Raw genomic sequence first — 15,054 nt, forward strand, 5'->3', positions numbered from 1 at the left:
AATGGACTTTAGTGTAACAGAGTATGAAAGGCTCACTGATATGGTTTCAGATTCCACAAAATAATGGACCTCTAAAGAAACTACCAACTGACAAGTTCTGGTGTAGTATATAAAAAAAGAATATCCATAGTTATCTAAAAAGTCCATCAAGGGAATTCCCTGGCAGCCCAGTGGTTAGGACTCTGCGCTTCCACTGCCGGGGACCTGGGTTCAATCCCTGGTAGGGGAACTAGGATCCCACAAGCCTCTCGGTGCAGCCAAAAAAAAAGAAGTCAATTAAAACATTCCTCCTGGGACTTTCCTGGTGGCGAAGTGGTTAAGAATCCGCCTGTCAGGGCTCCCCTGGTGGCACAGTGGTTAAGAATCCGCCTGCCAATGTAAGGGACACGGGTTCGAGCCCTGATCCGGGAAGATCCCACATGCTGCGGAGCAACTAAGCTCGTGTGCCACAACTACTGAGCCTGCGCTCTAGAGCCCTCGTGCCACAAATACTAAAGCCTGCGCGCCTAGAGCCGGTGCTCTGCAGCAGAGAAGCCACCGCAATGAGAAGAGCAACGAAGAGTAACCTCTGCTCGCCGCAACTAGAGAAAGCCTGTGCACAGCAACGAAGACCCAACACAGCCATAAATAAATAAATAAATAAATAAATAGATTTATTTATTTAAAAAAAAAATTCCTCCCTTTTCTAGCCACATATATGTGGGACTGGATTTTTTTAATATACCACCAACAAAACAACCAGTTGCAGCAGACTGAATGTAGAAGCAGATATGTATCCAGTCAGACAGTGAAGAGATTTGGAAAAATTTTAAATATTATTCTTCTATTTTGTGGAATATAGTTATTTTCATTAAAATATGCTAACATTTAATAAGTTTATTTTTAAATGCACAGTTTTAATTTTTAACACAGTAAATACTGGTACACACAACCCACAAACAAAAGCTCTTTGGGGTCTTTAATAGGAAGAGTGAAGACACCAAAATTTTTGAGAACTATTGCTATATAGCAATGAGAAGGATAAACTATTGCTACATACAAGAACATAAATGAACCTCATAAACAAAGCTGAGTGCAAAAGCCAGTCATACCTTATAAAAGTTCATAAGTAGGCAAAAATAATCTATGGTATTGGAAGTCAGCATATTCGTTACCCAACCAGGGACTGAATCCGGGCCACAGCAGTGAAAGCATCGAGTCCCAACCACTGGACTGCCAGGGAATTCCCAACGTTCCCTTTCTTGATCTGAGTGCTGGTTACACTTTTTGTGCACTTTTTCTTGTATATATACCTCAATACAATTTCTTTTTAATCTATATTTTCTAAAAAAAAAATACACCCATACACACACCTGCTTTAGGCTCACGTGAAGAAATTTTGTTAACACTGGTCAGGGTAGAAGTAGGGCATTTTTTTTTTTTAAGACAGATTTTCAGGTGATTCTAATGTGTAGCCAAGCTACTACTCACCTAAGTAGGTTGAAAAATACTGATCTAAGAATTTAAAACCAGGGAACTTTTATATACAACACAGTAAAAAGAACAAGGACTTTGGAGCAAGGCAGATCAGGTTTTTAATACAAGCTTCTCTTCTTTTACTATGTAACCAAATGCAAGCAAGCTACTTAATCCCTATAGGCCTCAGTTGCTTCAGCTTCCTCTTCTGTAAAATGGGCACAATACCCTAAACAGGGTAAATGTGAGGATTAAATTATATAAGGGAGAGAAAGCACCCAGCATATTGCCTACCACAGATATTCAAATATTAAGTCCTTTCTGTCTTTCCACCTTCATCTCCTACTACTCCTAAGGCCAAAATTAATTACCCTCTTGACTCTTGATTTCTTCATCCTTAAAATGAAAATAATGCTACATGACCAACCTATACACTGTAGATCAAATAAAATAGTATAATTATATTTGCAGAAGTATAAATAGTGTAACTATATTTACAGACAGGGATTTCTGCTACCAACTCAAAATAAAAGAGAGAGGACAACACATTAGAAAACTAAGATAGGGAGTTCCCTGGTGGCCTAGTGGTTAGGATTCCGGGCTTTCACTCCCATGGTCTGGGTTCAATCCCTGGTCAGGGAGCTGAGATCCCACAAACCTCGTGGTGCGGCCAAAAAAAACTAAAACAAAAACACAATACTTAAAAAAAAAAAAAAAGAAAACTAGGATATGTATATAAGGCTATAAAACAGAAGCTAGAAAATATGAGCATCAGCAGAAACTATCAAGCCTGAAGGACATGATCAGAAGCCAAATCGAGATTATAATCTCTAGTCAGCCAGGGATTGAAGCTTACTGTGAAAAATATATCAGCCCAGGGTTCCTTCAAAATGTCTGTATCTAAGAGAAAGCACAATCTATAATACCATAAAAATAGGCATATTCTGAAAGTACCCAGACACCTGCCTAAAAGGAAGAAGGTGGGGGAGCTGTATTGGAGCTTTATAAACCAAGGTGTTTTCATAGCATCTTTATACAGAAATTGATGGCCTAGGGACTTCCCTGGTGGTGCAGTGGTTAAGACTCCACGCTCCCAATGCAGGGGGCCCAGGTTCGATCCCTAGTCAAGGAACTAGATCCCACACGCATGCCACAACAGAGGACTCAACGAGCCGCAACTGAGGAGCCTGCCTGCTGCAACTAAGACCCAGCACAAGCAAATAAATAAATAAATATATATATATTTTTAAAAATCGATGGCCTATTTAACAAAATAAACGTTTAGATAAACAGTAGTTTGACAAAAAAGATTCTGTACAATTATTTTCAGTACTAAAGATATGCATAATTTCCTAAGGAATTAATTTTATAATAAATAAAACAAGAAAAATGAACTTGCTTTAGTCTCTTTGCTCTTCACTAGGCTACAACTTTAAGGGACTTCCCTGGCAGTTCAGTGGTTAAGATGCCGTGCTTCCACTGCAGGGGGCTCGGTTCGGAGAACCCCGCAAGCCTCGCGGTGGCGGGGTTGGGGGTGGGGAGTCTACAACTTTAAGTCTGATTTCTGATAACGTACCAGGGATTGTCAAGCTATGGCACACCCATGGCCTGTTTCTGTATGGCTTGTGAGCTAAGAATGAAACATAGGAGGGGGGAAGAAGAGAGAAGATGGGGAGGGGAAAGAGAAGGAGAAAAAAATAATAGACACTGTATGTGACCCACAAAGCCTAAAATATTTTTTTACAGAAAGCATTTGCCAACCCCTGAGCACACCATCTTGCTGTCTTCTACTTTTGAACCTTGTGCTATACACCATCATCATCAAAGCCTTTATCAATCCAATTAAATTCTAAATTCCATTCTAAATAAATAAAAACCTACATCTGGAAAAACACCTATCACCTTACTGCTCGTTAGAACATGACATACTTTGTCATCTCTCCTTACTATGTTCACTTCAAAAATTAATCATTCACTACCTGCAAGGCACCCTCCAGGACCTAGGACTGTATAAGATGACTAGAACACAGCCCCTGCCCCCAAGAAACTTACAGTTAAGTGAAGGAGCAGACAGAAACAGTCAATTTTCCTAAAACAGGGCAATTATCAATATTATGACAGAGGCACACACTGGATACTCCCTGTGAACAAAATGGGGGCACTTACGACAACCTTAAGGATTCTGTAAGGTTCCTTAGGGGAGATGCACTTAACCCAGAGGGATGAATAAAAGGAGAAACAGCATGAGCAAAGGTGTGAAACTGTAAAATATCTGTAGAAACTACATGCTACTCAGTATTACCAGTGGTGGGTGATCAGGCAGAAGGAGTACATAACAACAGGTCATAGAAGGCCTAATATGTCATGCTAAGGAGCTTAAGACTGTAGAGCCAATGAAGGGATTTAAGCAAGGGAGTGATGTGGACATATACACCACTGGGTAGATGTTCCGGCTGCTGGGTGGAAGACAGGTTTACTACATGGGTGATATACAAACTAGTTAGGAGGCTACTGCCCTTGTCCAGGTAAGATTAGGGCCTGAACTAAGGGGATAACCGTAAAGGGGAGATGAGTTTCAGAAATATTTAGAAGGATTTATTTTTGGCTATAGAGATAAGGGAGAAGAAAAGACTAATAGCACAGATTCATATCTTGAATGACTGGATGAACAGCAGTGCCTTTAAGTTAGGACAAAACTACAGGAAGAGATGACTTTAGCTTTTGAGGGAGATACAAAAGGGGAGAGGCCAGAAGAAGGAGGTGGAGAAAATGAGTTGTTCTGGACCTACTGAATTTAAGGACCATCAAAATGGATGTATGCAGGTTGCCAGTAGACAGTGAGATATACAAGTCTAGAGCTCAGGAAAGAGGTCTGAGCTGGAGATAGGGATTTTGAGAGTCATCACCATACAGCAGCAGTTAAAGCCAATAGAGTGGGCAACACTACTCAAAGAAAGAAACTTAAAAAGTCCAGTGAGTCAAAGAGCCAACACTAAGGAATATCAACATTTACTGAGAAAGCAGAAACAATAAAGATCTCTTCTTAAATATCAGGTAGTTTCAAAAGCTTCAAAAATCTCTTCCTGCTAAACAACAGGCTGGAAAGAACAACCATGAAATACATTCATTAGTACAGCTCATCTAATGGACAAAGTAAAGATTAAGGAACTCAGTAGGGGGAGGGCTTTCCAGGTGGAAGGCACAACATATGGAAAGAATAAGGGCATAATAGTACAGCATGTCTTTTTTTAAAAGGGAGGGGAGAATCTCTCCCCTTATTTTTTTCTTTTTAATTCATTTATTTTATTTATTTTTGGCTGCTTTGGGTCTTTGTTGCTATGCGTGGGCTTTCTCTAGTTGCGGCGAACAGGGGACTACTCTTTGTTGTGGTGCACGGGCTTCTCATCGCAGTGGCTTCTCTTTGTTGCAGAGCACGGGCTCTAGGCGTACGGGCTTCAGTAGTTGTGGCACACGGCTCAGTAGTTGTGGCTCGCGGGCTCTAGAGCGCAGGCTCAGTAGTTGTGGCGCACAGGCTTAGCTGCTCCGCAACATGTGGGATCTTCCCAGACCAGGACTCGAACCCGTGTCCCCTGCATTGGCAGGTGGATTCTTAACCACTGCGCCACCAGTACAGTACTTCCCCCAGTACATCCACATATCCTTCAGGTCTCAGCTCAAGCATTAACTCCCCCAAGCATCTCTCTCTTCCTTGCTCTCTCAGGCAGGTCAGGACATGTCAACCTCGATCCTCCCCATGGCCCTTGCCCAGGTCCCCACCATAGCAATTATTCCATTATGCTACAGTTATGTGTGACATGTCTGTCTCCACACTAGATTAACTATAAGCTCCTTAAGAGTAGGGAATTTTAATTTTTGTATCCCATACTCCCAGCACTCCCTGACTGTCATCTAATAACCACTCAATAGATACTTGTTGAACAGATGTCTTAAACATATCTGTCACACACCGACTACTAGCTCCTTGGTCTTGGAATGCATTGAGGATTTACATTCTTTGTTTTGCTTTACTTATGATAATTTTAAAATAAATTTATATTCCAAATGTAAAATGAGTAAGGGGAGATATAGCAGCAGGAAAACACTGAATAATAAAAGAATAGCCTGGAGGAAAAGTTAGCTGTAAACAACTCATAAGTAAAATAAAAATAACAACAGTAGTATTTACCATATTAAGCATCAACTACGTATGTGCCATTCAGTGTTCCGGGTTCTTTGTCCTTCTTATCTCATATAATCCATTAACAACCCAATAACTGAGTATTATCTCTCTTTTACATATGCATAAATAATCCATCTCACTGTACTACTCTACCTTGTAATAAGTTACAGGTAGAAAACTAAGAGGGAAATGACTGTATTTGTCAGGATAGTGAAGAGCAAACGTTGTATACTGCATTCTCCACTTCAAAAAGCATCAATTGTTTCATTTTGAGCAAGCCAGCACAGTTAATGTAGAACCAGGTCCCATAAATTCACTAGGAGAAAGTCCTCTAGCACCCTCTCTGTCCCACCATATCCAACAATCTTCAAGATTTAAGGGAGAAACTGTGAATTGATCTTCACGTATTCCTCCTCCACTGGGAGAAGAACCCTTTGGAAAGGCAATAAACCAAATATAACAAGCTTTTCACCTCTGTGTGGGGTGCCCTGACTTCATTTTTGTAAACTAGAGAGGAAAAACAAAAAAACACCCCAACTAACATTTATATAGTGCTTTACAGTTTAAAGAGTATTTTCACATTTATTACCTCATTTGAGCCCCACTTTACAGGAGAGTAAACTGAAACTCTAACAGATTATTAATGCATTTGGATTTCACATCTCTTAGACAAAAAATTCTTGGGGTTTAGGTTGCTAAGCTTCTGATATGCATAACTAATGACTTCCTATTCATGGTCCACTCTGTACATCAGAGGACAGACCCTCCTGTACAATCAGGTGAGGACCAATGTACCAGGCTGCCTTTCTGCAAAAAGAAACATGCACAGAAATTCTGATCAGAAGAGTTACGTGACTTGCCAAAACATGACATGAAGCTCTAAGCTGGTATTAAAAGAATCAGTATCTAGTAAATAAAAAATCCGCCAATAAGAAAAAACTCTTAAGATGCTGTTCTTTCACAGCTCACAAAGGCTGCTACTACCCTCTCCCATTCCTATTTCCAAGTATGATTGATCCACATCTGGATAATCTGATCAACCATAAATGCAAACTGGCTTCCTCTTGCCATCTAGACTACCCATATATGTATGTACACGCATACTTACAGACATATACTAAAGAATATATTTTTATATGTGTATATATAATATACATACAAATAAGAAGTGTTGCTGAGTAATGGGACTATAGACAATAATATTGCTTCTTTTACTTTTTCTGTAATTTCCAATTTCTGCTATGAGCATGTTATTTTAATTAATGGTGGAAGAAATAAAGCTCTTTTAAAATTAAAAAATAAGGATAATAAATAAGAAAAAAGCAAGTCACAGAAAAATACTTAACACTATGATTCTATTTATATAAAGTTATAAAGGTACAAAATATATTGTTTAGGATACATACTTGTTTGGTAAAACTATTTTTAAAAGCAAGGGAATGATTCACACAAAATTCAGGAAAGTGGTTACTTCTGAGGGAGAAGGACAGAGATTCAATCAGGCAGGGAATCACAAGAAGCTTTAAAGGTACTAAAAATCTCCTTTTTGTTAAACTGGGTAGCAAAAACATAGGCCTTCAATTTGTTATCATTCTTTAAATTAAAGATTTATATTATATGCACTTTTATACATATGGTTTATCTCACAATTTAAAAAGAAGATATAAACAGAGTTGAAGAATCAGAATTTCAGGGCTGTAACCCAAACTCTTCCACTCACTGTGTAATCTTAAGCAAGTCATTTTACCTCTCAGCAGTTTTTCTTCTTATTTTATAGATGAGGAAACTAACAACTAATATATGTTTACTACTTTACTGTTTAAAGTTCCTAGACTAGGGACTTCTCTGGTGGCACAGTGGTTAAGACTCTGCATTCCCAACGCAGGGGGCCTGGGTTGATCCCTGGTCAGGGAACTAGATCCCACATGCATGCCGCAACTAAGAGTTCGCATGCCTCAATAAAGGCTCATGGGCTTAGTTGCGAGCTGCAACTAAGACCCGGCGGAATCAAATAATAAATATATATTTTTTTAAGTTCCTAGACTATAGTACCAACATACTAATATGCAGATAAACTGTGAGATAATAATACAAAGTAATACCTCCTTACTAAATAATAGATCATAATACTAAGAACTCAACGGTAGGACACACAAGGCTATTCACATTCTAGTCTCTTCTATCTAATAATAATAACATCTAATATTTTTAATGTGTACAATGTAACACATTGTATTAAATGCTTACCATGGATTCTTTTGTTTAATCCTCAGAACAACCCTATGAGATTAGTTCTCTTATGCCCATTTTACAGATGAGACCACTGTGCCCAAGGTCACATAGGTAGTAGTAAATGGTGGACAAACTTCAGAACCCACACTCTTGACCACTACGTTAGTTTTGCCTCACTTTTCTCACGACATTTAAATCATCTCTCTCTCCCATGACACTGAAAGCTCCTTGACAACTGTTTTTTGTTCACTTTTTTACAATTTTAACTGTCTTTAATTGTACAATTTAGTGGAAGTAAGTACATTCACAATGTTATGCAACCATTACCACTAAGTATGAAAGGTTTTTAATGACTTTACTAAAATCACTAGGTTATCAAGTGGTAGAAAGGGGATTTGAACTCAGGACTCTCAACCTCTAAATTAACAAGCTATTCATTCTACCAAGGTACCTGTCTACCAATACCTCCACTGCTCTCCCCTTCTCACCAGAATACTGGAAGAATCAAATGAGGTGAAGATACTAAAACACTTTATATACATTTCTACTGCACAGGTGAACACAGCTGTGAGGGGGAAAAAGAAAATCCACCAAGACAATTCTCCCAAGCGATTACTTTCCAGTTTGAGCTCTCAAAAGCTAGGGCTTTCATATAAATATCCCACCTCTAAATCAAGCCTGCAGATCCACAAAAGCAACGTCTGGACCCCAGAGTAAAGTTATGAGGAGAAATGCTTGCATTAGTTAGATTACTCTCTCATCAAATTATGGGTAACTGCTCAAACCTGATTTTTATTGCAATACAGAAAGCTTCCTCATAACAAAACACTTTCAATTCCAAGGATAAGTCCAACCTTCAATCATTCTGCCCATTTTGGAGCTACAATAAAAAAAAAAAAAAAAAAAAGATTCTTGGGACTTCCCTGGTGGCGCAGTGGTTGAGAGTCCGCCTGCCGATGCGGGGGACACGGGTTCGTGCCCCGGTCCGGGAAGATCCCACATGCCGCGGAGCGGCTGGGCCCGTGAGCCATGGCTGCTGGGCTTGCGTGTCCGGAGCCTGTGCTCCGTAACGGGAGAGGCCACAACAGTGAGAGGCCCGCGTACCGAAAAAAAAAAAAAAAAAAAAAAGATTCTTAATATTGGGTATTTTCATGTGTTCAATTGTGAAGGCCAAGGAAAATGGTTTGTTTACAAGCTGAACCCTGAAGCTTGAACAAAAAAAGAATTATTTTGATCCCGTTGGTGCCTTACATCCCTCTTTACATCCCTCCCCATTTTTTCCCCAATCTAAGCTCTAATCAACAGCCATTTCAGGTTTAACATATCACAGTTAATGCAATTAAGTCCAGAAAACTATTTTCCTAAAGATGTTTCCTCCATTAACACCCTTCTCTACTTTCCAGCATCACTCTTCTGCCATGAGAATGAGCATATCATTAAGCTTTAAATAAAATTTCTGATGAATAGATGGAAGTATTGTTTTTGTAGTTAATGGAATACGCTTACATCTCCTAAATAAAATAAAATAAAAATGATTCTTTATGTTTTTATCCACATCTGACAGAATTCTAACCACCTGAATTCCTTCAGAAGAAAATTCAATCTACAGAAATATAGTCCAATTATTTTAAATCTTATCAGGTAATGTCAAAAGAGAATCAAATGAAAATACCAAACTATCTCACCAATGAATATTTATGACATTTCCATATTTTCTGTCTTCTCTCTGTTTACATAAAACGGTGGTACCAAGATTCATCTCTGGATTATTAGCCTGCAATACAATGATGGGCCTAATTGCCTTGCAAACCAGGACACCAATAAATGGAGTCTTCAAGCAATCAATTTTAAGAGGAGGGGAAAAAAAAGGCCTAAGCTCTTTCTGAATACATGCACGTTGCCTGACTGGGAAATAAATTCAGCCTTGTATTTTTCAGTCTCATTCATCAGTTCTCAAGCAAGGAATGCTCCCTTAACCACCTCAAGCTCATCAAATCTATTTAATACCAAATTCCAGGACTAATTTTTAAATGCACCTGGAGGAGAGAGGAAAGGAGAAGGCAGAGACGTCAAATAGAAAGACATCTATCACATTCCAGTTTCATCTTCTTCATCTTTAGTTACTGGAGTGGGGTTTTCTCCCCCAACTTTCTTTTTATAATACATGAATAATAGAAGATACTTTTCCCTCCTCAAAAAAAAAAAAGAAGATACTTTCCCCTCCTCAATTCTACCTTAACTGAAGCCCCTCTCAACTTTACCCTTTGTGTTGGTTTACTTCCAAATATGATACTAATACAAGTGAAACAAACAAAAACTAACAGCTTAAGAAGTCCTCTAGAAAAGTCTTTTATGTACCTTCTCTCTCCCCAACCACAGCCTCCAAAGCTGTCCATTTAAGTCCAACCCCCAACCCTCTTGTGTCTCTTGGAGGCCATCTCAATCCTTCTCCAGAATCATCCAATCCACCTCTTCCCAGCACTGCTCACTGCCCCTCTCCATCCTCCCTGCCCCCTCCATACCAACAACCCCAGGTTTCCCACTCCTTAATTAGCCACATCTGCTACCTCACTATTAGCAACCACCTCTCCAGTCCTACCAGTTCATCTCAGACACTCTTGCTCCAAAACTCCCTCTGCCACCTTGGCCAAGGGACATTTTCTTCAAGATACCATCCCCCAACCTTGCTCACCACCTGCCACTATTCTTTAAGTCCAGCCCAGAAGCATCTTCTGTGCCCTCTGCCTTCACCCTGTACCCAGGAAGCCACCAGTGCTTCTAAGATCACTCTAAATCCCATCCCACTGTGCTCCCCCCCTTCCCCTCCCCACCCAATTCCAATCCTTGTTCGCCCATTTTGGGCCTAACTTCTACTTTACCCCCTCCTGCCAGCTCACCCTCACACTCCCCTCATTCAAAGTCCCACCCCCCACCAGCTCCTATTCCAACCTCCATAAGCACTCCCCAGGAAAACCCCGAATTCTACCTCCTCTGCTCTCCTAACCCACGCTATTCCATAAAATCTCAACAAATTCCACCACCCCCAGATGGCAAGCGCCCACTTCAAGCTCAGGTCTCAGCCCATGCCAAGACCCTCCTCACCCCCGGCTCCTACCACCTCTATCAGCCTGCCCTAGGTCCACCCCAAATTCAACCCTCCTGAATTAGTCACCCCCCAGGGTCCTATCCAACTCTGCAGTCGCACTCTCTATTACAATCAACCCCTTACCCCGCAACCCGGCCCAGATCCCAAGCTGTCAATTGCTCCAGGCCAACCCCAAATCCACCACCCTCAGTCAGTCCCCTCCCCCATTAAAAGCCATCCCACTCCAGTCTCAACATCCATTTCGCCCAAAACCATCCAAATTCCACCCCAACCCTACAACCCCACGCTCCTGTCCCAGATCGTTCCCATTAAAAGTCCCCTTCCCTTGTCTCTCCCCCCCCAACCTGCTTGTGTCCCACCCTCACCCCACCCCCAGCCCGCGCCTGGACAAGTCTCCCCAGCCAGCCCGCCGTTCCATCGCGACCTCAACCCCCTTCCCCCAACCCGCGAAGGGGCTCCGCAGTCCCCACTCTCATTCTCCCCAGTACCACCGGCCCAGGCTCAGGGAGAGCGGACCGGGGTAGGGTGGGGGGGTGATCTCCTCACCGGCGAGCTGCAGCAGGCGAAAACGGCGGCGGCGGCAGCTGAAGCGGCGATGCCCTTGTCTTCTCTGAAGGCTACAGAGGCGACGCTCTCGCTCCCTCGCCCGTGTCCAGTAAGGTGGCGGATGGCGCGCAGGGACTGGGAGCCTCCTCCTTCTCAGCGACTCGGCTCTGAATCCTCTGCAGTAGCCGCCGAGGAGCCCGACGGGTGGGGGGAGGGGACGCTGGGCTGCGGGCTAGGGAGGAGGAGGCTGAGGGAAGGGGCGGGGGACCGCTGAGAAGGGCTGGGAAGGAGGAGCCAGCGCAGCGCCGCGACACGTCCCACAGCCTCAGCCCGCCGGGACCACAACTCCCGGCATGCCCCACTCCGGTCCGCGCGCAGCCGGCGCCCCCCGGCGCGCGCCCGATGCGGAGAGACTATTCCCTCCTAGGTCTCGGACACTGGAATAAAGCCAACCATCCGCGGGTGGCTTTTGTAGACTCAAAGACCACATAGGAGGCAAGTTAGGCACCACAGCGGCCCCATCCCCAAAGGGACGCTTTTAGCAGCGTCTCCGCCTTCTTTACGCGCGCGCACACCTCCCCACACGGAGCCCCGCCACCACCTCCCGCTGGACTACATTTCCCAGCATTCCCACAGACTCTCGCCCTCCTTCCGGACCCTTCTCAGACCCGGTACTACAGTTCCCAGGGAGTGTGGTCCTTGCGAAATGCTGGGAGATGCAGTTCTCAGTTCTTCCTCCATGTTAAGAAAAAGAAGTGAAAGAGAGGAAAAAAGGAAGGAAATATGTCAACCCACCGAGAACAGGCCTACATTGGCTAGATCACTTGGAAGTCTGTACTTTCTTCGCAATACCCGTTGCCACTGTCTCGCACCAGAGCTAATGCAGCAGCCTCCTTCTGCTCTCCCTGCAAAACTGTAGACGATTTGGCAGCTTGAACCCAAATATAAAAAGAGCGTACTTCTTGACCCAGCTCCGCTACTTTTAAGAATTTACCTTAGAAAGATAATCAAACAATTTGGAAAAGATGAATGGACAAGGTTGTTATCTGAGATTGTTGATTACAGTGAAGTAAACGTAAATGTCCTTCAACAGGAGCTGGTTAAATTATATATACAAACAATGCATTACTAAGCAGCTGTTTAGAATAATGATATGGATCTTTTTCTTGACATCAAAAGCTATTCACAATTTATTATCGAGAGAAAAAAATTGTTAAGAGAATAGCAAGTTTAGAATGATCTATTATATGAAGCTTGAGACAATGTTCTATAAGCATAGAAAGATTTCAGGAAAGAGGTTCCCCAAAATAACATCTGTGATTATCTTGGAGTAAAGAGTGTCAGATTTCAAGTAATTTTCATTTTCATATTGCCTGAATTGTTTAAAAAGAGCACATAACTTTTTAAGCTATAAAACTATTTTCAAAAAATATAATTTTCAAATCCAACAACAGCCTGTCTTTGCTACCTAAAAGCTTTTCATGGCTTTCTATTGCCCTCAGTGGTGCTCCAAAACGAGGTCTGTCTGGATTTTCTGGGAGCTCAACATTTCCACTAATTAAAACAAATAATGGTGGGGACTTCCCGGGTGGTCCAGTGGCCAAGACTCCAAGCTCCCAATGCAGGGGGCCTGGGTTCAATCCCTGGTCAGGGAACTAGAGCCCGCATGCCGAAACTAAAAGATCCTGCATGCTGCAACTAAAAGTCCTGCGCTCAGCAACAAAGATCCCACGTGCCACAGCTAAGACCCAGTGCAGCCAAATATTTTAAAAATAAATAAGTAGGGCTTCCCTGGTGGCGCAGTGGTTGCGAGTCCGCCTGCCGATGCAGGGGACACGAGTTCGTGCCCCGGTCCGGGAAGATCCCACATGCCGTGGAGCAGCTGGGCCCGTGAGCCATGGCCGCTGAGCCTGCGCGTCCGGAGCCTGTGCTTCGCAGCGGGAGGGGCTGCGACGGTGAGAGGCCCGCGTACCGCAAATAAATAAATAAATAAATAAATAAAAATAAGTAAAACAAATAATGGTGGCCACTTACAATTCACAAAAGAACATTAAGTTAGTAGGGAGGATTTTCTCAATTTTCATTGTCTCTTCTCAAATTTTTCCTTCTTCTGGTCTTTCCACACCCATTTCCTCCTTTTCTCCTACTCATTCTTGAAACTCAAGCCAAAGTCCTACCTTCCCTAGAACATATATTTTAGGCATACTGATTTTCCTTGTGTCTGAATTCTTCTAGCGATGGTTTCTAATCTGTGAGCCAGAGATCACTGTGGCAAAGAGGAATGAAGAGGGAGAAATAAAATTATTGTAAAGGGTCTACAAAGCAATATTTAAACAAAGCATTGTCTATAGACTGAAGAAATAAGTCTTACACTTAAAAATTGTTTCCTTCTGGGACTTCCCTGGAGGTCCAGTGGTTAAGATGCCGCACTTCCACTGCACAAGGCACGGGTTCCATCCCTCGTGGGGGAACTAAAATCCCACATGGCATGTGAAAAAAAATTTGTTTCCTTCTGTGTCCAGCTCTTCTAGAATATGGAATATAGTATCAGATGATCTGTGACTTAACATAAATCCAGTATTCAATTACAGTATTTTAGATTTTGTGTAATTATTCCTCACCGTTCTGCAAGAAAACACCAGAACATTCGAGCTCCACTAGCCAGCCCGCTGGAGAAGCACAGGCCTATCAGAGAAAGCCCAGGTTACCTGAATCAAAGGTTAATTTAGTCCATAGTCCTGCTGCAATCTCTTCAGCAGCCTCACCCCACCTAAATCTAATTACACTCCTATGCCTTATGACTCATTTTCCCCAAATACGTCAGGCACTGTCTTTTTCAAACTACCTCATTTTTCATCCTATTCTCCCAGCCTTAAAATTCCAGGTCCCCTCCCCCACCAAAATTCCTATATCCTCTGCTCCCTTCTCTGAGAATAATAAGAAATGTGCCTATGAAATGTGGGCTAAGTCCCTTCCCCTCTCTGAGTGTGGCACTGACCATCCCATCTTCTAAACCCACTTCATTCCTTCTCCTCTTCTCCACTTCTCCAACTGGCAGACAGTGGGAGATGGGCAATCAAAATTAAAAGGGACGGATCTGTCCAGCGAGGAAAGCATATCTGAGCTACGGGAATAGGTATGAGGAAGCTTACCAGACTAGGAATCTGGTAATCAGATCCTAAATTAGACCTTGCCATGAGCATGCTGGGTGACCTTTAGTAAGTCCCTTATTTTTTTTTTTTTTTCTGAACCTCATGTTTACGTCTGTAAAATGAAAGGATGATTCCTGGCGTGTCACCTCATAACGTTATTAGGAGAGTCCAATAAAACAGTGGGTATGAAAGTGCTTTGAAGACTGTAAATTGCCACTTACAATCCAGCCCTTCATCTAATTTGAGAACTCTCTCTCCAAATCCCTGCATCTAATCCTTGGCATGTAAACTTTTTACTCAGAATTATATTATTATTAATGAATTTATTAAAGTATTTAAGGAATTTGCTCTATTAAGCCAATTTAATTTCTTGATAAATTTTC

General features: G+C 42.2%; 1 protein-coding gene across 4 annotated transcripts in view; it reads right to left on the bottom strand.

Moving 5' to 3' along the window:
• FAM168A (family with sequence similarity 168 member A) overlaps positions 1-12,099 on the bottom strand; it is a 202,009-nt gene extending 189,910 nt beyond the window's left edge. Inside the window, exon 1 of one of the 4 annotated variants that reach the window (XM_089915298.1) lies at positions 11,520-12,099. The gene's annotated coding sequence lies outside the window, so the exon portion shown is untranslated. The remainder of the gene's footprint in view (positions 1-11,519) is intronic. The other 3 variants (XM_089915300.1, XM_022593770.3, XM_022593771.2) reach the window with 3 other exon arrangements.
• Positions 12,100-15,054: the final 2,955 nt, after the last annotated feature.

Source organism: Delphinapterus leucas, chromosome 7, assembly GCF_059928025.1.
Source record: "Delphinapterus leucas isolate spDelLeu-1000000601 "Yukka" chromosome 7, BTC_Dleu_Yukka2, whole genome shotgun sequence".
NCBI classification, from domain to species: domain Eukaryota; kingdom Metazoa; phylum Chordata; class Mammalia; order Artiodactyla; family Monodontidae; genus Delphinapterus; species Delphinapterus leucas.